The sequence below is a fragment of the Pteropus vampyrus genome, unplaced genomic scaffold, assembly GCF_000151845.1.
Source record: "Pteropus vampyrus isolate Shadow unplaced genomic scaffold, Pvam_2.0 Scaffold12, whole genome shotgun sequence".
In the NCBI taxonomy this organism is placed as follows: Eukaryota; Metazoa; Chordata; class Mammalia; order Chiroptera; family Pteropodidae; genus Pteropus; species Pteropus vampyrus.
In genome coordinates this window covers 1,795,002-1,822,072 of record NW_011888793.1, presented here as the reverse complement: position 1 = coordinate 1,822,072, position 27,071 = coordinate 1,795,002, and the positions used below count along the sequence as shown (strand labels likewise).

The 27,071-nt window shown below is 39.9% G+C and overlaps 1 protein-coding gene and 1 pseudogene across 11 annotated transcripts in view; one reads left to right on the top strand and one right to left on the bottom strand.

Annotated features, from left to right (window-relative positions):
- Window positions 1–2,895: 2,895 nt before the first annotated feature.
- The window catches only part of PLCH1 (phospholipase C eta 1), a 208,656-nt gene continuing 184,480 nt past the window's right edge, over window positions 2,896–27,071 (top strand). For 3 of the 11 annotated variants that reach the window (XM_011379273.2, XM_023524242.1, XM_023524252.1), the window contains exon 1: window positions 17,143–17,763. The gene's annotated coding sequence lies outside the window, so the exon portion shown is untranslated. Of the gene's footprint in view, window positions 3,019–9,342; window positions 9,503–9,877; window positions 12,219–13,852; window positions 13,927–17,142; window positions 17,764–22,935; window positions 23,177–27,071 lie in introns of those variants that run through there. The other 8 variants (XM_023524255.1, XM_023524250.1, XM_023524229.1 and 5 more) reach the window with 7 other exon arrangements.
- Window positions 23,369–23,487, bottom strand: LOC111732975 (annotated as a pseudogene).

Genomic DNA, 27,071 nt, shown 5'->3' with positions numbered 1-27,071 from the left:
CCCTCCTACATTTGGCCCCCTTTACCCCATCTATCTTCTCCCTCCTACCCAACTCCATACCCTCTGGTAACCACTAGTCCATTATCCATGTCCCTAAGTCTCTGTTTGTTACAGGCCAAATTTAGCCCAAGCCTCTTACCCCTCTGGGGGCTCTTGGTAAGATTCAGCAAGCAATCCACAGATGCTATGCTTATAGTTGCCTCAAAAGGCCACACCAGAAACTGAGGCCAGCTGCCTCCAGTGTGAGTCTAGGTGCTGCTCAGCAAGGAGCACCTGATTCACTGAGGATATACCTGGATGTGGATTGGATGGGGCTGTGAGTTGGGGGAGGCGGGGTTTTCAGGGAATCTTCTGGGCAGAGCGACCTCCGTTATCCAGTCTGATGACCTCATGGCCATGGTGGCGCTATATTCGTGCACCGGGAGCAGGGAGGGCTCAACAGGGAACAATGGAGATCTCGAGCACTTCTGTACAGAGCTAGTCTCCCCTCAGCCCTCACTCCAACAGTCTCTCTGTAAGTCCCTGGTGCCCTCTGCACGCAGTTGAATCAGCACTGGTGCTCAGAGTGAGCAGGTCCATCACTATGAAAATCCACTCACGGACGGGGCCCCGTTAAGAGGCTTCTGCCACTGGCGCAGCCTCCGTCCCACTCAGCCGATGGAGACCTGGCAGCCCCGCGTCTTCGTCCTGTCCTACCTTCTGCCGTTGCGGGGTGATTTCTTGGATTTCTTCCTAGTTGTATGGCTTGTTCATTCTAGGCGATTTTTCCTTGCTGCTGCTCCTTGTTTCCGTCACAACTTTGATTTGGTTGCCAGAGGGATGAACAGAACCTCTATCTACACCATTTTTTTCCCATGTATTTTAAAACTAAGTGATGGGAATATAAGCTCTCCACAGGGCCCTTCATCTTTCTTCCCTCTTTTTGTCAGGCTTCTTTCTTCTTGTCTGAGGAAAATGAGGTGCTGGCAGGTCCAATAACTTAGCAAATGTCACAAAAGAGATAATCACTATTTCCCAACTTAGTGAAAACAGGATTATGTGGCATCTGAGGCAGGCAGATAGTATTGGGCCCAGAGTTTCCTCCTCTTCTGAATTTCTCTAGCATCATTTGTTTCCTCACCTGGTGAAGTTTGCGTCTTTGAGATAAGAGTTTCTCCTTGGGGGTAACCTAACGCCATATACTGTCAAGGGCTTATTGTTGATACGGTCTGTCCCAAAATCAGTGGTTGTATATGGCACTGATTTGAAGACAATGGCTTTTCGTAAAGAGACAACAGGGCTCTAGAAGCCAGGAAACAGCTGCATTTCCAAAGTTTCAGGCACCAGCGGAATAATTTTTGCTGAAGCCACCACTCAGAGGGATGGCAGGTACGCTGAGGAGCAGCAGCTGCTGGGGTAGTTGGGCTGGAGATGGTTTCCCAGCTCTTCTTTGTTGTGTGGGGAGGAAAGAGTTTTCTTTGCCCCTCTTAGGATGCCTGGCTGGGTCTGAAAATTAAACTGACAGACTGATTAATGGGAGAAAAGCAAACAAATTTATTTAATATAAGTTTTATGTGACACAAGAGCCTTCTTAAGGAAATAAAGACCCAAAGAAACAGACCTGAGTATTTTGTGCTAGGTTTGATAAAGAGTACACAGGGTAGCTTAAGGGGTGAAGTAATTGTGGTGACCTGGGGGGAAACTGGCAAGGCCTGTTTGTTAGGATTCCTCTTGGCGTCCCTCTGACGTTGGAGATAAGGATGCTTCTTTCCTCCAGCTATAGGGAGGGTGTTATGACTTGTTTCAGGGAAGAAGGACCAGGGGAGAAAGAGATCAGCGTGACCTTTCTGCTTCAGCCATTTTCTCAAACTCCTTCAGCTTAAATAAAATATTTGCTATGCCAAGATGCCAGATTTTGGGGATAGTGTGTCCTGAACCCGATCAGTGATTCGAGTTTCTCTAATGCCATTACTTAGGCGGCTATTTCAATGACGGCAAATCACAGGAAGAAAGTAATGCACATTTATGAAAATACTGAAGAAAATAAAAAACCCAAGATTAAAAATTAAAACGGTAACAAATTTAAAAATAAAATAGTGAAAAAGCTTAAAAATGAATCAGCTATACTTCTTTTTTGAGGTGGCCATTGAGCTCATTCATTTAACTTCCCTTCAAATTACATCAAACTATCAAAATATTAAAACAGAAAAAAATGGTGTCAGTGATGGAAGATGGGACGGTGACTTAATTGGCTAGATATTTGGAAGTTTTGCAACCTATGATGAAGTGGAATTAGATTTAGATAGTGATGATTCTAGGGTTCAGTATTCTTTAGGAAAGAAGGTGGGGTTCCTATAGGAAGTAAGTTCATGCCCTAGTTTGAGATCTCTGAGTGATAAGAATTCCTTTTGGTCCAGTCCAGTGGTAGTTCTCATGATCTGGAAGCCTAAGGCCAAATGTCAATGTGCCCAGTATACAATGTGAAGGGAAAATAGCATATGTCTTATCCTGCTGGATGGGGAAAATGGTGACTCCCAGCCCTGGCAGTGTATGAATTTCCTGGTCAGTCAATATGGGTGCCCCCCGTTCTGCTCCCTGGGAGATTGCCCGTATCCTCCACAGTCTGTTTAAAAGTAGGCACTGGGGAGGATCTACCTTTGAGGGCTGGACAATTTAAGAAGCTCTTTTCCGTTGATGTGGGTTCATGGCGAAAGGGTTGAGCAATCACAGGCCTTATTTTTTCTTCCAGAGATCTAATCCTGTTTGGTTTTGAGATCTTCTACTTTACTGGGCAAAAGGGGTGCAGTTGGGGTCCTGTTGACCACACTTGTTTCTGTTCTGAACATTATGCTCAGAATGCTTTGCTGCTTTTGCATTTTTAAAGGACATATCGAAGCTGTGTTTTTTTAACTATAGGCATGAACTATTAGGGAAATGCGAAATCAATTTAATGGGTTGCCTGCCACCAGCAATAAAAAAGAAAAAGAGAAAGGAACAGAAGAGTATAAAATATACTGGAGTGTATCGCACATAGCAAAGGTAAGTGTTGTTTTGTTGATTTAAAAAAAATAAACATATCCGAATGTGTGTACTGGCTTGCAATGCGAAAGTATATGGGTTACTGAAAGTCACTATAGAACATCCCATTTTTAGCACACTCTTTTGAAGAAACCTGATGAATAGATTTCTATACCTAAAGTGAAGACAACAAATAATTCAGACAGTAATTTTTTTTTTTTTTAAATTTAGGTATTGGGATCATTTTCTGTTTTGGTTATCAAAACACAGCTTGTAGGTAATTTAGCAATAAAATTGAGTGATAGCGCCCTCTTCTGTTCTTCCACAACACTGTACACATACCTATCTTAGCACTTGTCACATTATATTGATCTACTTACATGTGTTCTCTCTGTCCAAGGTATAGTGAGTGGGTCCTGTAACTTAAACCATTACTTAATAAATTTTCAATCATTCTGATCCCTCCACAGCATTTAGCCCAGTTTCTTGCTCACTGGAAACTAGTTGCCTGTACATCTTAGGATCCTACACTATGAAGATTAATTTGCCTTAAATGGTCTGAAAGAACATTTTTTAAAATTGTCAAATTTGAAAATGATATTTACATTGGACAAATCAAGCCCCCTAAATACATATTTAGTTTAAACATGCAAATAAATGAAACCAAAACTAACATGGGTTTTCGAATGCAGTTTTCCCTTTTACTATGTGTGAAAAAACCTAGTGATTTTTCAGATTCAAAAAAAAAAACAGGTATTGGGAATGAGGAGTGCTTATTCCATTAGGATTCCAAATAGTATGGACATAGAATTTCCTCGTGGTGTAGATCGCCTTTCTTCCTTCCACTCCCCACCCTCCAGCTTTCAAAGCTTTAGAATTTACGTTCTGTCTTAACTAGTTTCTTTCTTTCATTTTCTTTCAACAATATGATTTGCTCATTTGCCTAAAGCTTTTGTTCAGTGTCTATAAAAACGATTGCTGTACTGAATGACTGGTCTGCAATTAGATAGGTTTTGAAGAGATGCTATTCTTTTAATTACATTATGGGATTCTGAAGGGATTTTTAATGGTAGTATGGGTGGGGAACCCAGTATAATCCATACTAGACATATGTAATTTCAGAGTTTCAAAATTATTTCTTATGCTGAAGAAGGTACTTCAATTACATGTCTGTCCCACCCAGCAGGCTCAGACCATCTTGAAAGTTGTAGATATTAGCTCTGGGCAGGGGTTGGGGGAAGGGTTATCTTTCTGGAAACAAAGCACACAACAGAGTTGTGAAGCTCTTAGGAAGAAAGAAAAGGGGCTCTGTCCTTCTCTGACACTGTTGTTTTCTCTAAAATACTTCATTCCCCACCTCCTAACTACCCAGGAAAGAAAACAATGAAACAAATTAGAGAAAGATGGAAAATGAAAAAAAGTTCACTTTAATTAGCATACTTTCTGCCTTTTATTTATTATTTATTTTTTCCCAGTTTGTTTGTTTATTTATTTAACATTTTATTTCTGCCTTTTAAATAGTATTCATTCTGTGCTGGGAACTGAAAATCTCTTGAGAAGCGTAATTGGCATATAAGGAAATCTTAGTTAAATTGAAGAACTTAACCTAGGCAGGCGCAGCTCTGCTATTTCATCGTTGTCTGGCATTCATGGGATGAATTGTTTTGCCAAGGTATTAAAGTAGGTAATCTAGAGTTTACAATTCTGATATCTAGTCCCAACTCATTCCTGAGCTAGACAATTTAACCTGCACTTTCTCCTTATTTGAAAGGTGGAGTTGCTTGTAACATGTTTTACATTTCCATGTAAAAGGGGAAACAATTAGGTGGACAAAAAAGGGGCCACATACTAAATCTGACAAGCTCAGGGGAGGTCACCATGGTGAGCCCTGCAAACTTACAGAACGCAAGTAACCACAGAGGATGATCTGAACATAAAAATTCCTAACTACAAGTGACTCATGGCCTGTAGTCACATCCTGGGCCTGTAGCTTCCTTGACAAAGGTCAATCTTGACCTTAAGTGAGCCTGGCTATTGTCTTGTTGCATCTAAGATAACATACCTTTGAAATGCTGGAGTCATCTTTTCTAGACTCCTCAGGGCACAACCTCTGCACTAGAGCACAAGACCACAAGAACCCTTCATCGTTATCTTATTCCCTGCATACCATCTCTATGTGCTGTAGATGTTCATTATTAACTATCCTGTACCCACCAATGTAGAAGAAGTATGTATCTCTCCATTTTATTTTTTATCCAATCCCAGAGATTCCCCCTACTTTGCTTTCTCCTGCCCTCTTAATCTACTACCAATGGATTTCATGTATGCTCCTTACTTCTCCTCCTTTTATTCTAATGTAAAAATAAGCTGCAAAACTGTTCTCTAGAGCACTTTCTCAATCCATTGAGATTTTGCTTCCTGGCAATGGTCAGTTTGGCTCATATAAGCTCATGAAAATTTGCTACAGGTGTGGATGTTTCTTACATCAACATTTACTTGATGTAGTTGGCAGGATTCCAAAGAAATCCGCCCAGGACCACCTTGCAGACCTGGACCTATGGCCAGGTACCAGCAGGGGCCCATTGTGCCACACTGGCTCCTACTTTGCATTAAGTGAACTTGGGTGACTTTTTCTTGGAATTCTAGACTTCCCTGTTTTAATTTAAGGTAGAAGGCCCTGACTTTATTTCAGCTGTTCTTAGGAAAAAAAAAATTCTCGAGGTGGCACTAAAAGATAAGAGCTGAGATAACTCAGTAACAGGAGAAAAAAATGGGTGGCTGGTTTTTAATTTTGGCTTTTCAATTAGAATTGCTTACTGGGAGTCTGAAGAATACCTCTTGCTAGATAAATGAGAGTCTGAACTCTCAGCTCTGAAATTGAGAGGCATTTACTCCCTCCAGCTCAAATTTTGGGAGTGCTTACGTTACTAAGAATCCATGGAGAGGTGTCTGAAGGTACCCCTCAAGACAAGCAGTGCCCCATAGGGAATTCCAACACAACTATAATTAAATAACTGACTCATCCAGGGACATGCGCAGAAAGGCTGGAAACCTAGTGCTCGGAGTCCTCACAGTTGCATTAACAGCTGGAGAGAGAAACTAAGACACATAAGGGGGTTGGAGCAACTCAGGAGATGACAGCCCCTTGGAGCTCAACCCATAAGCAGCACACTTCAGCCTACTACACAATACTGAAAAATTTTTTCAGTCTCTGTGGATCTCAATAGAAAACTAAAATTAATGTGAGAAATCATGTCTTCAAGGCCAACAAGCTCCCAGCCCCCTAACCTCATTTCATAATACTCCTGCAGATGTACAATTTGTAGGAGGTCTTTATTTGTAAGTACTTACAACATGGGAAAATTAACTAGAAATATCAACTTGAGATGCTCGAGATAGAGTTCTTTTGACACCTAAAATATTTTTGCTAGCTCAATAGGAAAAAAAAAGCCTGCTCTAAAATCAAACCGAATGAATGGGAGCCTTATGTCAATTGGCAGATAGAAGACTCTGAAATGGAGCATGGAGACTTTCTTCTCTCCAGGAAATTAATAAGAAAATCTTAGAGACTGTCTCTGAACTAAGGAAGGCTTCCAGAGCTGCTCAGTGCCAATACCCCACTTTTCCCTCTTCTCCAAATGCCCCACTGTATCCTTTACTTTGTTATTGTCCAACAAAATAGAAATTCTGGCAGTTCCCTTTGGAGAAAAGCTGATCGCACGCGGAAGGGAACCAGCAATTGTATACATTTCTTGGCCTAACAGAATTAAGGAATCCACCTCTAGGACCCTGAAGTGTTCACAAAGGAATTGTATTTAACTGTTAGAACATATGATCTTGGCTATTCTGACTAATTCCAATTAATACTCCTATCGATTTCTGAGAACAATGCAACAGAATGGCTAAATAAAGTTCCCTGAGAAACTCCTGTCCATGACTTTTTAAAACAGACAAATTGGGAAAAATGCAAGGAATCAGCCCACTGGCTTTACCAAGCCATACATGAGATTTTTCCCTGGAAAATAGACTGAATCAAGATTCAGCAATGGAAAAGAGAGATTGATGAGTCAGTGCTTGACTTCTTTGAACATTTCAAAAAAACTTTTAAACAATACTCAGGTCTGTCTCACAGTTTTAAGGATCGTCAAAATGATCCCTTACGAAATTTGGCATTTTGAGAAGGACTAGATGAAGAGTTTATAACTCTGATTAAACAACAAAATTAAACTGGTTGACCACACATACTAATGAACTGGCATTCTGGCTGATCAACTATCTAAAACTATTCAAAAGAGAGAAAAAGACCAAGCTGCCCAAATTGTGAACTTATAGCTCCAGCAATTAAGCAGACCTCCTCAAGGGTTTTTTAGACAAGGGAAACAGGAATCTGTTTTTACTGTAAAAAGTCAGGTCATCATAAAAAAGATTGTAGAAAAGTGAAATGGGATTTAGAAAAAGATAAGAAACAGAAACCAGCCTAGGGCTACTTCAAGAACTATGAGAGGCCATTTCCTCTTCTCCTTACTAATACTTTAGGAGAAATTGAAATTACCATAAAAGGGGAAACTACTCCCTTATAGATACTGGGGTTGCTTTATCTGTTTTTAACCTTTTCCAAGTTGCCCTCTCCCTTGGACTAAGCTTCTGTACAAATGATAGGGACATCTTATCCACTAATGTGTGTTTTAAATCAGAACCTATTCCCTTCCAGTTATGGAGCAACATGTATTTTTACTAGTCAAATCTGCCCCAATTCACCTGATAGGGCAAGATTTTCTTGAAACCAATGACACCCAGATATCCTTTTCCCAGGAGGGTTAAATTAACACTTAGAAGTAAATGAATCAGATACTGAACCGATTGAGAAAATAATGATTTTAAAAGAACCTCCACAAGAAGAAACTAATCTTGAGATTGAACTTTTGTTACAGGATATTCTGATGCAACTTTGGGCCCTTTCCAGTACAGATATTGGCAAGATTAAGTCAGCTATGCCTATTAAAATAACTATTGACAATACTTTGCCTCTACCTAATATTCGCCAATATTCTTTAAGGCCTGATACAGTAGCTGGAATTAAGCCCTTTATACAAGATTACTTAAAAATGGGGTTTATAATTCTGTGTACGAGCTCCTGTAATTCTCCTATCCTTCCAGTAAAGAAACCCAATGAGAAAGGATGGAGATTTGTACAGGATCTCATAGCTATAAATAAAAGTTCTTCCCAGACATCCTGTGGTTCCAAATCCACATACCCTCTTATCAGCTATTCCTGCAAACTGCCAATATTTTTCAGCAATAGATTTATGTAGTGCCTTTTTTCAGCATTCCTTTAAATAAAGAGTAAATACCTCTTCACTTTCACCTGGGAAGATTGGGAGTTTACTTAGACAGTAATGTCCCAGGGAAATAAAAGGAATCACATCTATTTCTCTCAGCTATTAAAGGTTGATTTGACTGATGTTGAATTTCCCAGAAATTCCACTCTAATCCAGTATATAGATGATTTACTTTTATGCTCTAGGACATATTAGGCTCCCAAGATGGCACTATTTACCTATTAAGACAGCCATAAATGGACAAAGGGCCTCAAAGGACAAACTTTGAATCTGTTTACCCCAAGTAAACTACCTTGGCTATCTAAAATATCTAAAGATGGGCTACTAAGTAACCTGGAAAAACTCAGAGGAATCCTATCCTTTCCTTTTCTAAAAACAAACAAATAAACACTTAGAGGGTTCCTGAATCTGACTGGATACTGTCCCAACTGGGTTCCAAATTTTTCATTAATGGCCCAGCCTCTATGTGCCATATAAAATCAGATTGACCCAATCCAAATCAATGGAACCCTGAAGGGAAACAAGCTGAAGAAGTTCTAGAGGAAGTATTATTTGAAGCTCCAGGTCTGGGACACCTTAATTCTAAACTTTCTTTTTATGCACTAAAATAAAAGAAATGCTTTAAGAGTTTTAGCTCAAAGACAGAGATCAATCATCATAGACCTATCTCCTAAGGGATATTATAGTCAGCAATTAGATCCAGTAGCCAAAGGGCTCCCTCCCTGTATGATAGACATCTCGGCTACATCTATATTATGCAAACAAGCAGAAAAAATAGTTATGGGCTCTCCTTTATGTTCCTCATTCTGTTGAATCTCCACTGAACTCTCATCATACTCAACACTTCTCTCGGTCAACAGTCTTCATATGAAATACTCTTGCTTTCTGTGCCTAATATTACCTTAACTTGATATACCAGTTTTAACCCAGCAACTTTGCTACCTTCTTTGCAGGATGAAGACATCCACAACTGTGTTTTGCTTACTGACCACCTTCTTGTTCCTAGGAACGATTTATAGGAACCTCCTGTTGATAATGCTGGTTTACAGATGGATCTTATGTGAAAGATGAGCAGAGATATTAGTGACCTGGATATGCAATAACTTCCGTGGTGGACAAAAATGAATTTCCAATTTACCTGACTGAAATAAGATATGTCCAACAAGGTGAGTTAATTGCGCTAACTTGAGCTTGTCAATCAGCCAAGGATCAAATACCCAATATTTACACTGATAGTCGTTATTCCTTTGGTGTAGCTCACGACTTTGGAATGTTGTGGAAGCAATGAGGCTTCTTAACTTTCTCAGGGCGGCTCATAAAGTATGGAAGACAGCTTGCAGAATTATTCGATGTCATACAGTCACCGATACAATTGACAATTATCAAAATTCCAGAATACTCTAAAGCTGCCACCATGGGAGTGAAAGGAAAAAATTTAGCTGACATCTGCAGCTACACAAACAGCAATAAGCAGCCAAATTACCCAGACCTGACAACATTTCTTCTTCCTATTAATCAATTTAAAAACACTTCTTTTACAGTTGTGACCAACAGCTGCAGAAGAAGAAAAGGAGGATATGGCAACAAAAAGGGGGAACCTTTGACCCAGACAAACAGATACAGCTTGAACCCAATCAGAAACCAACCTTCCCTATAGGGGCTCAATTGCCTGTATGTCAAAACGTGAATGACCTAACATTGGGGTCCTGAAAAGATGATTTCGTGGAGTAAACAATATTACTGGGAACTTTCTCTTACTATAGCTCATAAAGTATATAGCAGACGTTCTATCCATCCAAAATATCACCCTGGAAAAATCACTCTATGGGTCCCAAGGACATTTCCCACTTCCTTTAGGTCCATTTGATGCCACCTCAAGGATACAAATATGTGTTAGTTATGATTTGTATGCTGCCTCACTGGGTTGAGGCATTCCCTTGCAGGAGAGCAACAGCCTGAATGGTAGGCAAATTATTATTATTGGAAAAAATAATCCCCAATTGGGATATTTCCTCTGAGTTACATTGTGACTGAGGGACTCATTTCACTGGGCAAATAATGGAATCCATTTGTAATATTTGGCCTCTTCTACAGCATTTTCATTGCGCTTATCACCCCAGTCCTCTGGATTAGTAGAATGTATAATGGTACAATTAAAACTCAACTAGGTAAAATTTCAGAAGCTTTTAATTTCCCTTGGCCAAAAGCTCTCCCTATAGTTCTTCTCTACCTGAGATCTACTTCTTTTGGTAAACAGCCTTTTTCCTCATAGTCACTGGCACCCAATGCATCTGGGTGAAAGCACTATGAACCAGTCTTACTAAAAGGAGATATTCGGCATGACCAAAAAGGACTTATTAGCAAGCTTAAAGAAATTGATAAATGAGTAACTGATTCATTCACAGTGTGCTCCCAGCAGATAGAAACTTCAAGGACCATGACTTACAACAAGAGATTTTGTCCATTGGAAAAGACAGCAATTAAAGACTCTCCAACCTCACTGGAAAGGACCTTATCAGGTATTACCAGCTAATCTATGGGCAGCCAAACTTAAAGGAACTAACTCATGGATTCACATTTCTCATTTAAAAAGGGCGCCCAACAGCAAATGGACATCTGCCCCTGTCTGACACTTGCCTTTGTCTATAGCGGACATCAAAGACTCCTCAAGGATGAGAAGTCACCGACACCAGTAGTAGACAGCTCTTCCAAGACATCAGAAGGCCTGTATCCCCACATAATTGATCTTGAACTTAAAAAAAAAATTTGTTTGATTGTCTTTACCTGTCCGCTAATAATATTAGTCATAATAATAGTTATACTTGTTCTTTGGGCTTTTCTCAAACTTTATTCTTATATAACTCACTGTTAATAATTGCTGAAGGTGTATAAGATAACTTTTATATTATCAATAATACTCTTTTTATGGTTTCTCTTTTGAAATTTAGAAGGAATGTTACTGAAGAAGGAAGAAAAGGGATGTGTGTGTGTGTTTGAGAGATGTTAAAGGAAGAAGTTTGTCCTAATATGTTGGTTATTTCTGAATGAGTAAAAAGAGACAAAGTGAGAAGGACTGTGGAAGTTGTAGAAAGTGGGAAAAGAATTTTGTGAAAGGAATTTTATGTATAAATGCTAGAACCCAGTTATGGGAACATGCTTATTCCTAACCCAATCAAGACGAATAACTATGTTAATTCAGATGCAAGCTGAAGTGGCTATATAAAAAAAAAAAAAATGGCCCTTTGTAACAGCTGCTGAGGCATAGGACATTTACTTATGAAACGTTTACTGTCCTCCTAGCCTCTGGAAATTTTTAGATGCTAATTATAATTCACACCATTGTGTTCTTACAGTCTTGGCCCTGATTAAACCTTAATTGCACAACTAGCAGGAATCAGATTAATGATGAATGATACTCGAGTGTTTCCAATGAGAAATAGATGGGCCATATTAAAATAACAACAAAACAACAAAAACAACAACAACAACAACAACAACAACATCGGTAAATAGGAACCCATCGCATGGTCAGATTGTGAAAACTGAAGAGATGTATGTTATGCCCTCAGATTATAGTAAATGTTAAACTAGATGAAAAATGCATAAAAGTGGGACAGCAAAACTTGGATCATGATATCTTATAGGTTAGAAATGATCCAGTTTTTTTTTCTTTAATGAAGGCCTATAAGACCTGACTGCCTCCTATTACCTGCCTTTGCCTTTCCCTTTTGAGAAAAATTCAGCCTTGACTTCCATCCAAGATTACCGTCTTGCCCCACCCCCAGTGGTACACCATTACAGCAAGACAAATAAATGATGACGCCATGATTTCCTAGGAATAAGTCTCCAGAGCACCATGGGACCACAGCATCCAACCAGGAGGTTGGTCATTAATGCATTCTTGGGATTGATTTATGATCAAAACGGGGAACTGTGGATGAAAAGGGACCACATACTAAACCTGACAAGCTCAGGGGAGGCCAGCCTGGCGGGCCCTGCAAACTCTGAGACCGAAAGTAACCACAGAGGATGATCTGAACATAAAAATTCCTAACTAAAAGTGGGTGATGGCAGGTAGTTTCATCCTAGGCCTTTAGCTTCCCTGACAAAGGTCAATCTTAACTTTAAGTTAGCCAATTGTCTTTTTGCATCTAAGATAACATACCTTTGAAATGTCAAAGTAATCTTCTTTTCCAGACTCCTCAGGGCACCAGAACACAAGACAGAATCTCTCATAGTTATCTTGCTCCCTGCATACCATATCTATGTGCTGTAAATGTTAATTATTAAGTATCTTGTACCCATCGATGTAAAAGTATGTGTTTTTCCATTTTACTTTTTATCCAATTCCCCTACGCACCGTTTTGCTTTCTCTTGCCCCCTTAATCTACCACCAATGGATTTCATGTAATGCTCTTTACTTCTCCTCCTTTTATTCTAATGTGTAAAATAAGCTGCAAAGCTGTCGTTCTCCGGAGCATTTTCTCAATGTATTGAGATTTTGCTTTCTGGCAATTGTCAATTTGGCTAAATAAACTCATAACAATTCTCTACAGGTTTGGATATTTTGTACATCAACAATTATATAGGCTTGTTATAGGAAAACATAAATAGCACATTTAAAAATCGATCACATAAAAATGTTGTTATCTATTGGTAAGAAGATTAGCTTTAAATTTTTTCCCCTCCATTGGCCAAATACATTTCAATGAGTAGACTTTATTAGCATTTAAAAGCTTCAAATAGGTTGCCAATAATAATTGGTACTTTTTAGGAATTTTGCTAAGAGCTTCACATGTATTGGTCATATTTAATTTCATTATTTTGGAGGCATTCATCTCTTCTATTCATCAAGATTATAGCACAGCAATAATGTGTTAATTTATGGGTTAAGTTTTTAGTGAATTTCTACATTCCTGAATAGATACAAGACTGCCAAAATATTAATAATTGTTGAAAATGTGACTAATACATAGGGCTTCATTATATAATTCTACTTTCGTGGACCTATGGAAATTTCTGTGATAAAAAATGAAAACACAAAACAAAACAAAACAAAACTCTCCAACTGGGGAGGGAAAGATTGTTGACCCTTAAATTGGTTTCCCCCACCCCAAACCTTCCTAATGGACTCAGGAAGTTTCTCATTAAAACAAACAAACAAACAAACAAAACAAAACAAAACTGTCATAAACATATGAATTTGTACCAGGATGTTTATGTCTTTCTTTGGTGGCCAGTTCAGGAGGGGGCACTGTAGGAAACACCTGCTCTTCTTATCTGCCAGAATCCCTTTCTACTGTCCTATGGGGAACAAATCCTCCCCATGTTATCTTCTAGCAGTTCTGGGGCGGCTATTCATACTACCCCATCTCCCTGGCTATAGGGGTGGGTATGTAATCAGGGACTGACTACACATATACTCTACTTGTTGCTGACCAGATAAATTGATCTGTGGATATATACATGACCTGAACCAGCTCAATTAAAATCCTTTCCTACAATCTTATTTACAGATGATAAAAGCAAGAAGGCCTCTCTTCCCTCAGGGATCAGGAGCTGAGATGATGGAAGCCTGGAGCTGTCCCTGGTAATGCTTTCCCTACTCCCACCAGGCTATAGAGGAAGGTCACATGGAACAGGAGAGAATAAGATCAAAACTTTGGGAAAAGCAGAGAAAGCAAAAGTGTGAATGAGTGTGAGAGAGAAATGATGATTCTGAATTCCTGGATCTAGTCATTTCTGAATCCCTTATCTTTTCCCCTATCTTCAGGTGGGAGTTAGTCATTGTTTTTTCTTTTTTAATTTTTTCCCCCTCAAGCTAGTTTGATTTGGAATTTTGTTATTTGTCTCTAAAAGTCTTAACCAATACAACGAGTAGGGCCATAAGGACAGCTTCTGCTCTGTACTTCAGTACTATCTATATTCCAGCTGAGACTTAGAATCTAGATCAGTGTCTGGTACATGGCAAGTACTAAGAAATATATGTTGAAAGAGGGATAGCTCCTCCTTGCTAATCATTAAGCTCTTTGATCATTCTCTTAACTTCTTGGTGCATTGATTGAAACAAGGATAATATTCATCTTCACTTTCTTGCTTCATGGATATAACTTAAAGATTGTTGTTGGTTAAATCCGAGTATCTTAAATATGGCTATTTTTGCAATCGAAAGCACTATTTTTGTACTGCTATAAAAATCTGTTTCCAACACAGATTTCTAGTGCAGTTTCCTAAGAAACTCCTTCCAATGTGTAGCACAGTGGGCCCACCACAAGGTGCATCAATCATCTCACTGTGTATCAGGCAGCTTCTACAGGATTTTCTGTGATCCTGGTGTCAGTGCACATTCTGTATCAAGGCAGAGGTGATATGTACAAATCTGGCAGCTATTTAGAAGGGAGGCCAGGCGGTGCTGTGCTGTGCTGGTATAATTAATGAGAGTCATTGCTCTGGAAGTGAGAAGAGAGTGGGGGTTGGGAAGGATGTCTTTCACCAGTCAATGGCATTTAAGAAAAACCGGTGCTTTCATAGCCCTTTGACTGATGGGAGGAGGTTAAGTCAAAGGACCACCGTAAAGGGCTTTCTTTAACTCACTGTGTGGATGGAGGTCTCCACTATGAGGAAACGGAGGATTCAACCCTTGGCTTTTCAGCTGGGCTGATTTCAACCTTGAATTGAGCTACCAGTAGGAAGGAGTCCCTTACATTGGAAAAGTGGTAAATCGTTACCAAAAGGTTATAGTTTACATGACCAAGAGACCATTTAAAAAAGATGCTTTATTACCTTATAGGACATATAGCTCAAATAAATAAATGTTAACCTAGATCCCATTTTCTCCAGTTCCCCTGTAACCAGTGGAGTAAAGGGGTATTATTTGTTTTGTTTTTCTATTGACTTTTTGGTTACCATGGAAGGGCTTGTGTAACCTAGAGAGGCTGTTTACTACCTACTGTCTAATCCCTTTGTTATTATTCCTGCTGATTGTCACAAGCAGAAAAAATAGTTCTGTCCTGCTTCTAAAAACAGCGATGTAACAGTATTTTCTTGGTGTTAATTAATTTTTCTCTGATTAATGGTATAAAAAGGGCTCAGAGGGAGAAGCTACATTAAAAGTTTTATGTATATATACATATGTCCTAAACACTTTAAAACCATGCTTAAATATGATTCATGCCAGCTTCAGATTGGTTATCTGTGCTGAGGAAGAGAGACAGAAAAGGGATTTTAGCTGTATCTGTGATATTTTATTTAAAAAAGAGGGGGTGGGGGAAGCAAGAGTATTATATGGGTGTTTGATTTTGGTAAGTTTGAAATACTGCATAACTAAAGTTTTAAAGTCCACAAAATTATGGACATTAAAACTATCAAGATAAAGAATGCATACCCAACAGGAGTTCTTGTTATGAATTTTGTGTTTGAATTTATTTCAACATGTACCTCTGTGGTTGTTTTTTTCAGATATGAGAAAGACAAACACAGGGGGTTGTGGGGGATAAATTCTGAAGTTGTGTGAGGGGTTGTCTTTGTCCCCCTCTTTTGGCCCTCCTATTCACCATGGAGATTTCCAGCAAAACAAATCTCCAAAAAGCTCACGTCTACAAAACTATAGCAATTTGGGGGTAGAAGGGTTGTCTGTTTAATTTCTGATAAATTTGTGTGAGCATGTAAAAAAAAAAAAATCAGAGGAGGTGTCTTTCTATAGAACTAAAATACCTTATGTGTCTTTTGCCAAACTGATTTCTTCCCGGTATCCTGGCAGGAAGAAATTCAAGCGACTATCTGGTGGCTTTTGCTTTTTTTCTGAGAGTCCAGGATTACTTTCAGGATAAAGTTTCTTCTTGCCCATGGTGCTTTGCTGTGACATTGTAATTGCCTCTGTTGAATTGAATAATACAAATGGGTTGTTTCTATGGTATCAGCTAAGTGGGATGAAAAGGTGAAACCCTAGATCTTATGCTGAAGAGGTCACGGTGTTTACCGCCCCCCCCCAACACACACACACACACACACACACACACACGCACGCACGCACTCACGCACGCACACACTAACTGTCCATCAAAGTGTACCGGCAGCCAGGACCCCCTCTTCAAGCTCCGGCACTCATTTGTAACTTCCTGAACAAATTCACGCGTGAAAAAGAAAATGACTTTATGTTGTCACTAAGCCCAGAAAATCCCTGCCAACCCCATGCTGCCAGCTTTTCTAGGATCTTCTTATTGGTGGAGAATTTTAAACTGAAGGTGAGTGAGGAGCAATGTCCCGCACGCAGTCCCTCCCAGGCAGGCTTTGAACTAACAATAGGGCAGGTTGAATGAAGGCTGATACATGTAAATCCTGGAATCCCGACGCCGGATTACACCGCGGCTGCCCGGGCGGGTGGTGGTCCGCGTTCCAGCACCTGCACCAACCCGCTTGCTTACCATGTCGGTACGCTCAATCGATTTCATCGTTTCATGACCATTTGAGTGCCTACTGTGCGCAAAATTTCCTCTGCCATGACTGTGCTCTAACTCACCGCAGGTTGGCCGCTCGAGTCCGCCAGCCCCTAAATTAACCTCACTGAATAGCTGGCGGTTTAACGTTTAGAAGAATATGGAAGAAGAAACTAGACGTCGGGTGGGGAATAAAAGTAGAGTATTTCCTACATTACCCCTTCCTCACTCAGTCTTAGCTGCACTTTATTCAAAGCAAATGTCTTTGGTCATAACTGCAAAACATAGTCTATTTTCTTGGATCGGTAAAAAATGGGAGGGGCGATACGATGGGCGGTTCCGAATTTTAAGATAAGGTGCTGACACTTTTTACTCTGCTGCTAGCTGCGCACAGTTCCCATTCTCTCTGCCCTCACCTCCAACTTCGTTTCGCCCAATTCCCTTGCCCTCCCACCACCGAGGCTCTCTGGGACACAGCGCCAAACTGAGTATCGAGGGGGATCCCTGGGTTTGGGAACCTTTGAAATTTGAGGGGAAAAAAGACTTCATTCCCAGAGCTTCCGGCTTTGGCCTGCCGGAGAGCCCCGCAAGGGGGTGTAGGCCTAGGGGTCCAAGTCCAGCTCTCGGCCCCCTACCCTCAGCGGGCCGGGGCCCGTGGAGGTGGCGGGAGCTCCAGTCCACTCTCTCAAGCTCCAGTTCCTGATTTCTGCGGGAGCTTCGGGGCTGGGAGGGAGGGGGCTATAGAGTGAGCGTGAGGATTTGAATGAGAAAGCAGGTTGTGGCGATTGCGCCCCGCTCTTCCCAGCTTGTCTTGGGGGGTTTCCGCTGGCTGGTGGGGATAAGCGCTTTTCTGGGGGAACTTTTCTGTCCCTCTACAGGATTTTGGAGTTGGAGTCACAGGAGCCAATAACTCATCGCCCCAGCCCTTTGGAGATTGCTCCTCTGCCGAAGACTCCGAAGAATCCATCTACCGAACACTCAAAGTTGAGCAGGTTAGTGATTCTTGGGGAACGAGGAGGTACAAGAAAGAAAACGAGGACTGGCCCGCTAGTCCAGGTGTGCAAGGGAGCAGGTGGCCCGAGTTCCTTTCTCTGCAGTCCCGACCCGGACACGCTCTTTAGGATTGTGTTGTGCGTGGGATCCCGCAAGCCCCTGTGCGGAGTACTGAACAGCGGCTGGTCTTGGGGTCCTATAATTCGGAAGGATGTGGGTGTGTGAGCCTGCGCCATAACTTAATTCTCAGGTCTCGTGGGTGGGTGGGGTTTAATCCAGTGGGCCCACGCGGGGTCCCGGACGCGTCTCTGACCCGACGCCGCGGAGAAAGCAGGTCCGCCTTTCCCAGCAAGGGCAGTGTAGTATCCATTACACTTGGGGAGTCTCACGGTTCTTCCTGCGCTCGGTGACCCCACTCAGGACCCTGTCGGACCGGGTGCTCTCAGTTCGAGGAGGATTTACTCCATTGCCTTTTCCTGGAATAAACCGAGGGCACCCGAGCGGCGCGCAGCGGCTGAGGCAGGTCCCGCTCCGAGCCTGCGCGGGGTTCCCATGGCGACGGGGCCGCGAGTCCGAGACGCCACCCCGCGCGCCCCAAAGCTCTGCTCCCTGTGGAGCATCTGCGCCGCCCTCTCTCCTCTTCACCGGGACTTTTTTCCTTTATTGTTTGTGACTGGGAATCAGTTTATAATCTCATTTTTTGACTGTAGGAGTTCAGCATTAAAAAATAACCAACTAAACTGAAAAACATCCCTCTTCTTCCCCCCATCCCCCACCACCCCGCGCGCCGACATAGCCATTTTGATTATAGACGGAAGAAAGTGATGAGAAATTGCTTATAGGGACGAGTAATCGAGGCCCCCCTTCCCCCACCCCCGCCCTGGCCTTGGAAGTGGAGACAAATAAAATATATTTACTTCCTGGTGAGGATTTCAAAAAATTCAGTCAGGTACTTGCTCTTGAGCATTAAGGGGAAGACTTGTACCTCCTTTCTGCAGGTGGAGAGCGGGGTGTATGCAAACTAACAGCACCCATATTTCCTCATGGCATGCTTATTAGAACGAGATGCGCTCCAAAATGGACCAAAGTAAAATGCCAGTGAAAAGAAACAAAGGCTATCCCCAAAGAGGTGATTTTTCATTGTGGGGGTTAATCTTCTAAGTCTTCAGGGAATGTTTAAAGAAGCCGTGAGCAAACCAGTCAGATTTCTCAAGACTTCTGTTAAGAGAGTCATTTTCTTTTTCTTAAAATTGATTCTTGACAGCTCCACCCCCCTTTAAAAATCCCATTTGTTTACACACAGGTTAGCATTTGGCAAGGGTACACATCTTAAGGGGTATGTAGAAAGAGCTTCTCATTGCTCATTTTTCTTAGGTTGCATCAATGTTTGGCAGCATGATTGATATACCTAGTTACTATTAAATAAACATTGGTTAGAATTAACGTAACTGCTAGTAAAAGTTTAAGATGGAGTTACTCTTCTTGGATAAAGTGTGGCATAAAAACACCGATGAAGTAATATATGAGCACTGTCTTGCTGTAACCTATTTTTAAATAATTTGCCTTCAAGAATAGCAAATGTATATTAGTGGTAGAAGTTTTCAGACAATATCCTTCCACCATCAGCAAATGAAGTCAACATAATATTACTTTTCAGATGATTAGCAAATAACATGCTGTTAAAGTTATCTCTCCCACCCCATTCATTATAAATGCCTAGACATTATGCAATCTATCTAGATCAAATGTTAAAAAGATGTTTCTGTTAATTTTTTTTCCCCTTTTCTCATAACTGAAAAATAGAAAACCTCTTCTAATTTTCAGGTTCAGATACTTTGTGACCCTATTTGGTGGTTTGTAACTAGCTCCAATTCCCTAATTCTCAGTGACATGTATTTCTGCTGGTTCTAGGAAGTAAAATACAGTTTACCAAATCATGGAATAATGAGATTGGGAGTGCTTAGGGGGAGGCTGGGGACAGGCAGTGGGAATGAGACAAAGGGAGTGAAGGTTGATGGGCAGAACCAGGATTTATAGCTGTACCAGGGTCTTCACAAAAGCTGTTAAAGTCATTGCTTCTGTTTGATACATTTTCCCACATCATCAACATCCATTAAATTTATTTTTAGAATCAGTCTTCTAAATAATAATAGATTTATAAAAATAATATGATAAAGGTGCTTTATCTTAGGGTGCCATAATGTACTAGGAAAACTTAAATGTTTTCTACTTAATTTATTCATTTAGTCAGCAGATATTTATTGAAAACTAATTATGTATAAGGCAAGATAAAGAAATCCAGATTCCTGCCCTCAGCGAACTAAGAGTTGCGAGTTCTGAAATAAATCTAATGCTTTTCAGGTTTTCAGGGTGAAGATATTACCTATGGTTCTCTTAAGGAGAACAGTTGATTTAGTGCTGAGCAATCAGACTTCTAGATTCAGAAACAAATGCTGAAATTTTGATTGAAAAAAATCCCAACCTTATTTTTGAGTATTTTAGATAGATAAGAATTTCTCTATACATGATAAAAAGCAATACGTGCACCTATCTTCTTACATTTTTGTAGTACAGACTCAGCCCCAAAACCTACAGTCTTGGCAAGTGCTGCTCTTGAGTTTGGGAAGAACAGAGAACCCCTGAAATTCTCAGGTTTCTTAGGTGGAGATAAGGTGAGTGATTCAGTAGTCCTTTGTTCTGGCTCTGTGTATCAAGACATAATAAACCTCCTGCAGCTCCCTTCTAAGAATAGTGTTGGTCTAGTCTGCATGCTTAAAGGATCAGCACTACTTCTCTGAGGGGGAAAAAAAAAAAAAAGCGGGGGGGGGCATATACAATTATAATGGATAAAAGGAATTCGATAGAGCATTTAAACATTTTAACACTTGAGCTGGAATAATTTCAGGCATTTTTAGTGAGTTAGGACTGTTGAAATCCATTACAACCATGACAAACCTGGCCTAATACTGACCAAGGTTGACAAACCTTTCCTCTTGTCAAGTTAGGGAGACTAGTCTCCTTTACCATCTCCCGATTATCAGCTCAGGGAAGCTTGCTGAAGAGCATCCCCATTTGGTTATTGCTCTTTGTCTAGGGAAATCAGACTCAGCTGTGAATCGTAGACCAAGTGGTGCAGAACAATGCCTCCCCGGCCTGGGAAGCGTGTTCTCTCTTCTCACTCATGGGGGCTTATTCCAGGCTGGCTTTGCTCACAAGGAAAATCATTTAGACACAGTTCAGTGGACACTCACTCACATCTCTTTGACACCCGTGACCATTTTTGTTTAAGGAGAAATCCAGTACTGCTGTGGTAGGGTGTGCGGAATTTGAAGTGCGTTTTAAGAACCCCATGAAGAAGTTTACACAGCTTTATGTTATTATCATCAAGGTCTGTCTGCTGTGCTTCAAAGGAAAAGAGGGCAGGATGGATACAGAAGGGACAACTAAGAAAACTTTTATAGCAAAGTTAAAAAACGTTCTCACCAACTCTGCATTTTAGATGCACTAATCTACGTGCCTGTTTAAAACTGTCATAAAATTACAGCACAGAAAAAGACCTCTACCATGTTTGTTATATAAATCAGGAAACCAGGTTCCAAGGTTGCTAAATGACTTTCTTAAAGTCATACAGCTGATAAATGGCAGAACGAAGATGAAAATGCCAAATTTCTGATTTGTAATGATCCTGTTGTTTCCAGGAAGTCTAGGGCAGGCAGATAGGAAATTCTTGCTCTAGACTTGGTATTTATAGCTATATGAAATTGCTATAGCTGTAGATATAAAATGATCAAGCATTAGCAATGTTATATGATTTAATCTAACTTCATTGAGTGGAATCGACAGTGGGTACCTTCTGATTATATAATTGGGTTTAAGCCTGTGTGTGTCATGAGAACGTATAGGTGCACATGCATAAATGCAAAGTGTCTTTCTCAGTATCAATTTTGGCATGATTATGATTTAATAAAGGGTAACAGTTTTTCTGATTACTGCCCAGTAACTGTCCAGTTACTCACCAGTTATACAAGGAGTTCTGGAAGAAAAGGAGGAAATGAACGTTAATTCATTTCACCATGTTCTTAGGCATTTACTTTATGTCACTTAAAACTCATAATAATCAAGAGATGCAGGAATTATTATCCCATATTACTGATGAGGCTCAGAGAGGTCAGTTTCTTTTTAAATTCACCATTCCATCCAAAGTACAGACAGGTAAGAAGTGTTTTTGATCAGCTTTTTGGTGAGTGGAGAAGCTGCATTTCTTATTTGGAGGTTAGGAGGTTATAAATTCAGGCCTGGTTCCAGAAAAACATTCAAGACTTTGTTTATAAACTGTGTTGACTATTTGTTTAGAAGTGAGTGGTGTTTAGGTTCTCATCTGCAGATACTTATCCACATCAAAGTGGGCCACGTATCACTTCAGAATTGTTGTCAAATTGCTGTCAAATTGCAGTGGTCTAAGAGAACCCCTCATGATTTTTATGTGTTTTCTGGCATTCCAAGACTTAGATATTGGTTTTATCTTACATAAACTTTGCTCACTTATTTTTCTTGAAAAAGTATTGAGAGAATTACTGCTGGATAGAACCAGATTGTGTCTTCCTATAATTTTTTCTAATTGGAGACCAGAATTACCTTGGACAGTTGCTGAAAATTTCTAAGCTTATGCCAGAAGCTGGAGTTTTGCTGCTCCTAAAACTGCTCTGCTGTGGTGTTGGGAAATTGAAGTTGGACTGTATTGAACTAGTTTCAGATTTGCAGTGTTTTTGAACTGGTTTATCTAGGAAGAAACTAAGGCTCAGGAACGTCCACACTCACACAGCCAAGTCGAGACTGAACCTTGACATTGCCTGCAAATGCCTGGCCTGGTGTTCTTAGTAGCCACATCACAATTTGAAAACACGCTGGACTCCACTTCGGAATTCAGCCTCAGCTTCAGTCACTGCACAGGACTCCGGAAGCCTCTCTGGGTTTTCCTCTTTGCGAGTTTGTTTTCTGTGGCTTATCCTACTAGCAGCCTCTTTTCTCAATGGCTGGTTCTTCTGAATATAGCAAGGGACTTAGGAACCTGTCTAGTCATTCAGGAGTCCATGCATTACCTAGTAAACTGCTACTGGAAAGCAGAAGGATCTAGTTTAATGCCAGCATATGCGAGTTACTGATTAACTGATCTAAGGCAATCATGGTTTCTCTTTCGTCTGCCTTCGCTTCCTTGTTTCAAGAACTAAACATTTGAATTCAGCTTCCCACGTCCCTCTTCTCTCCCTCTTCAGTTTAAATGAAGGGGCTGCTGGACCTCAGAATAGGTTTCCATGGAGTGCTAGTGGAACCTCTGCAAAACTATCCTTGGCGGGAACTTTGAAGATCTGTGTGGTTTTTTTTCAGGGGTCAGAATCCTGGACCAGAAGTTAAGTGAGTTGATTTACTGTGTGATCATATGAAATTTAATTCTTTAGCCCTCCATTTCTTTTTCTTTTTTGCCAAACAACTCTTTTTTTTTCCTATTTTTTAATATTTATTTATTTATTTTAGGCGAGGCAACCCTCGGTTGACCTCACAGATTGCAAGGACCTTGTCAGCTTACAATCCCTTTTTTATCTTTTACACCTACAGCACTTGGTCTTCCTAGGTGGTCTCCCATCCAAGTACTAACCAGGCCTGACTCTGCTTAGCTTCCGAGATCAGACGGGATCAGGTTTGTTTAGGGTGGTATGGCTGTAGACCCAAACAACTCTTTTTTAACTTTGATGTGGGAGATATTGAAAATATATTTATTTTTTTAAAGATTTGTTTATAGAAAAGAGTAAGGCGTTCGAATAAGAAGTTAGGATTATATAAAGACCCTTCGATTTTCATTTCAATTTAGACTATTGGTTCCATACAACCATTTGTGTAAAAGAAAAAAAAAAAGGAGGGTTTCTTGTATGCATGTAGAATATCTCTGGAATGATGTACAAGAAACTAATAATGTTGGTTTCTGGGAGACAGACCAGAGATAAACTATTCATTATATATCTTTTTGTGCCTTTTGAACTTTGGAACTTCAACTTAATAAATAAAATCAAAGGAAAACAAAGAATATGTGGGTTTTAATAATGAAGAAATAAGTAAGTAACCAGTTACTGGTTCCTAAGTAGTTGAAGGAGGAGACCAGGAAGCAATTATTAAAAAGGAAAAGAAATTTTCTTTCTTATTATCTTTATAAGTCTCACCAAAGTTCACATTTAGTATTTTTTTTTTTCACTTTCAGCAATTTTTAAAAGCAGTATTCTTTAAGCTTTTCTGGATTTTGATAACAAGGCTGTGGAGTTTTTTTTGATTTTTCATAGTTTTCTTCCCTCTCAAAAAGCATCAGCTTTTGGCTGCAGCCTAGACTCAGTGAACCAATGGGAATCAGATTCGTTCAACTCCTGAGCAACTAACCCCACCTTATGCTGGCAGTGTGTTTATAATAGAGCGAAGGCTAGAAATTTTTTTTCTTCCAGTGTTTTTCCCCCTATAAAGAAATCCCTGTAATGTGATTATTCTTTTATTTTCCTCAGCAGTGCCTAAATGTGAGTGCCAGAGGAATCTTTTCTTCTCAAATTGGAAAAGAAATAAAAAGCTTCTATATAAATGTTTTATTCTGAACCACAGCTTTTCTTATTTTCAATAGGTTGTGAATTGGAAGTATTTTTCTGTTTACTGGGTAAATAATTAAAATACAGTCTTCGGAGAGAGTAAACACAAACTGTGTCCCAACTTTTTTCACTCATCAAAAGAGAGAAATGTGAAATCTATTATTTAGCCGCCAAGGTTTAGTCAAAAGCAAAAACTCAAGTTGGGACCAGTTCTTAGCACATTCTTGAAAATTTCTCATCTCAAATTTGGTAAAGAAAATGTAAAAAAGCATATATTTTCCTTCCAGAATTATTCTTATCGCTGTGTTGCTTTTTATTTGTTGGAAGAGAATAACCGAATAGATCATATATTCTCATGCTTAAATTTTTTTAAAGCTTAAAAGGTCATTTAGTCAGTACTCTCTCTCACACCTCTGTCCTTGAACCATCCAGTTCTTTCTCTAATAGACCAACAGTGTTATTAATAGTCTCATGTATTTTTTCAAAGATATACATATATATATATGTGTGTGTGTGTGTTTATGTATATATAAAAACAAATACATCTACATACCTTTTTCTTCCTTTAAAAATCAAATGGTAGTGTGCCATCCACATGATTCTGTATTTTTTCTTATAACAATATATCTCATATATGATTCCATATTAGCAAGCATATAGAGCTTCTTGTTTTTTTTTTTTTTTTTTTTACTTTATTTTTTGAAAGCAGTTTTAGGTTCACAGAAAAATTGAGGAGGAAGGTACAGAGATTTCCCATGTATTCCTTGCCCCCACACATGCATAGCCTCCCATTATTAATATCTCCTACCAGAGTTACCATTTGTTACAATTGATGAACCTACATTGACACATTATAATCACCCAAACTCCATGGTTTACATTACAGCTCACTCTTGGTGTTGTACATTCTATAGGTTTGGACAAATGTGTAATGAAACATGCCCATCATTACGGTATCATACAGAGTATTTTTACTGCCCTAAAAATCCTATGTTTTGCCTATTTATTGTTCCCGTACCCTTCAGCCCCTGGCAACCACTGACCTTTCATGGTCTCCATAGTTTTGCCTTTCCCAGAATGTCAGATAGTTGGAATCATACAGTATGTAGCTTTTTCAGATTGATGTCTTTCACTTAGTAATATGCATTTAAGGTTCCTCAATGTCTTTTTATGGCTTGATAGATCATTTCTTTTTAGCTCTGAATAATATTCCATTGTCAGGTTGTACCACAGTTTGTTTATCCCTTCACCTACTGAAGGACATCTTGATTGCTTCCAGGTTTTGGCAGTTATGAATAAGGCTGCTACAAATATCCATGTGCAGGTTTTTGTATGAACAAAAGTTTTTAATTCGTTCGGTAAATATCAAGGAGCGTGACTGTTGGATTGTATGGTTAAGAGTATGTTTAATTTTGTAAGAAATGGTCAAACTATCTTCCAAAGTGTCTACCGTTTTACATTCCTACCAGCAATGAGAGTTATTGCTTGCTGCTCCACATTTGGTGTTGCCAGTGTTCTGGATTTTGGCCATTCTAATAGGTATGTAGTGGTATCTTGTTTTAATTTGCATGACATATGATGTGGAGCATCTTTTCATATGCTTATTTGCCATCTGTGTATCTTTTTTGATAAGGTAGACACCTTAAGGTCTTTAACCTATTTTTTTTATCGGATTGTTTGTTTTCATATTGTTGAGTTTTAAGAGTTCTTTGCATATTTTGCAAATATTTTCTCCTAGTCTGTGGCTTGCTCTCTCATTCTCTTGACATTGTCTTTCACAGAGCAGAAGTTAAAAAAATTTTTTTTTAACATTTTCATTTAGTCATGTACAATTTCAAAAACATATAACATACACATGCAAAATACTCAAATATTAGGAATTAAAAGGGTGTAAAACAAGGGGCTTACAGGATTGAAAGACTATTTTAGGCTTCAGAGCAAAACAAAACCAATCAAATTTTGAAAATATCTTTGTTCAAAACACAAAGATATTTTGTTTCTTTTTGAAGGAATACTTCAGGGACAAGAACTAACCTGCTTGTGTTGCCTGAGGCAAGGCCTGGCTTCTCTTCCTTTGAAGGCCTTTTACAAAATACAGATGCCAGCATTCACTGGCCTTGATTTTCACTTCCTCCTCCCCTACTTCTGCCATTCGAAAGTGCAGCACCCTGGGCCCACCCTGAAGACAGGAGAATGTGGTCAAACTTGGTGACTAGTTCCTGTTGCTTTCCTGAGATGATCTTCTGTAGGTGTCTTTCTTGAGCTCGCTAGCCACCAACCTGCTCACCTTGCGCTACTGACTTTAACATCAGCTCCTTGACTTGTACATCTAGTTTCTGCATTTCTCTCACTCTGTCTCACAGGTCAGCCTGGACTGTAGCAGTGCAGTCTCACTGCTCAAGGCCTTGTGCTCCTTCTCCAGGCTCTTCTTGCCACTGTTGAGGGTGGACACATTCCAGGACTGCTTGTACCTACTGACGGTCTCATCAAAGTGATGGTACAGACCTATTATTCTTTTGTTGACCAGAGTCAGGACCTGCTCTGTGATGCAGGCCACAAGAAGTGTTAAATTTTAATAAAGTCCAGTTTATCAATTCTCTCCTTCATGGATAGCGCCTATCTAAAAAGTCATCACCATTCTCAAGGTCATCTAGGTTTTCTCCTATGTTATCTTCTAGGAGTTTTAT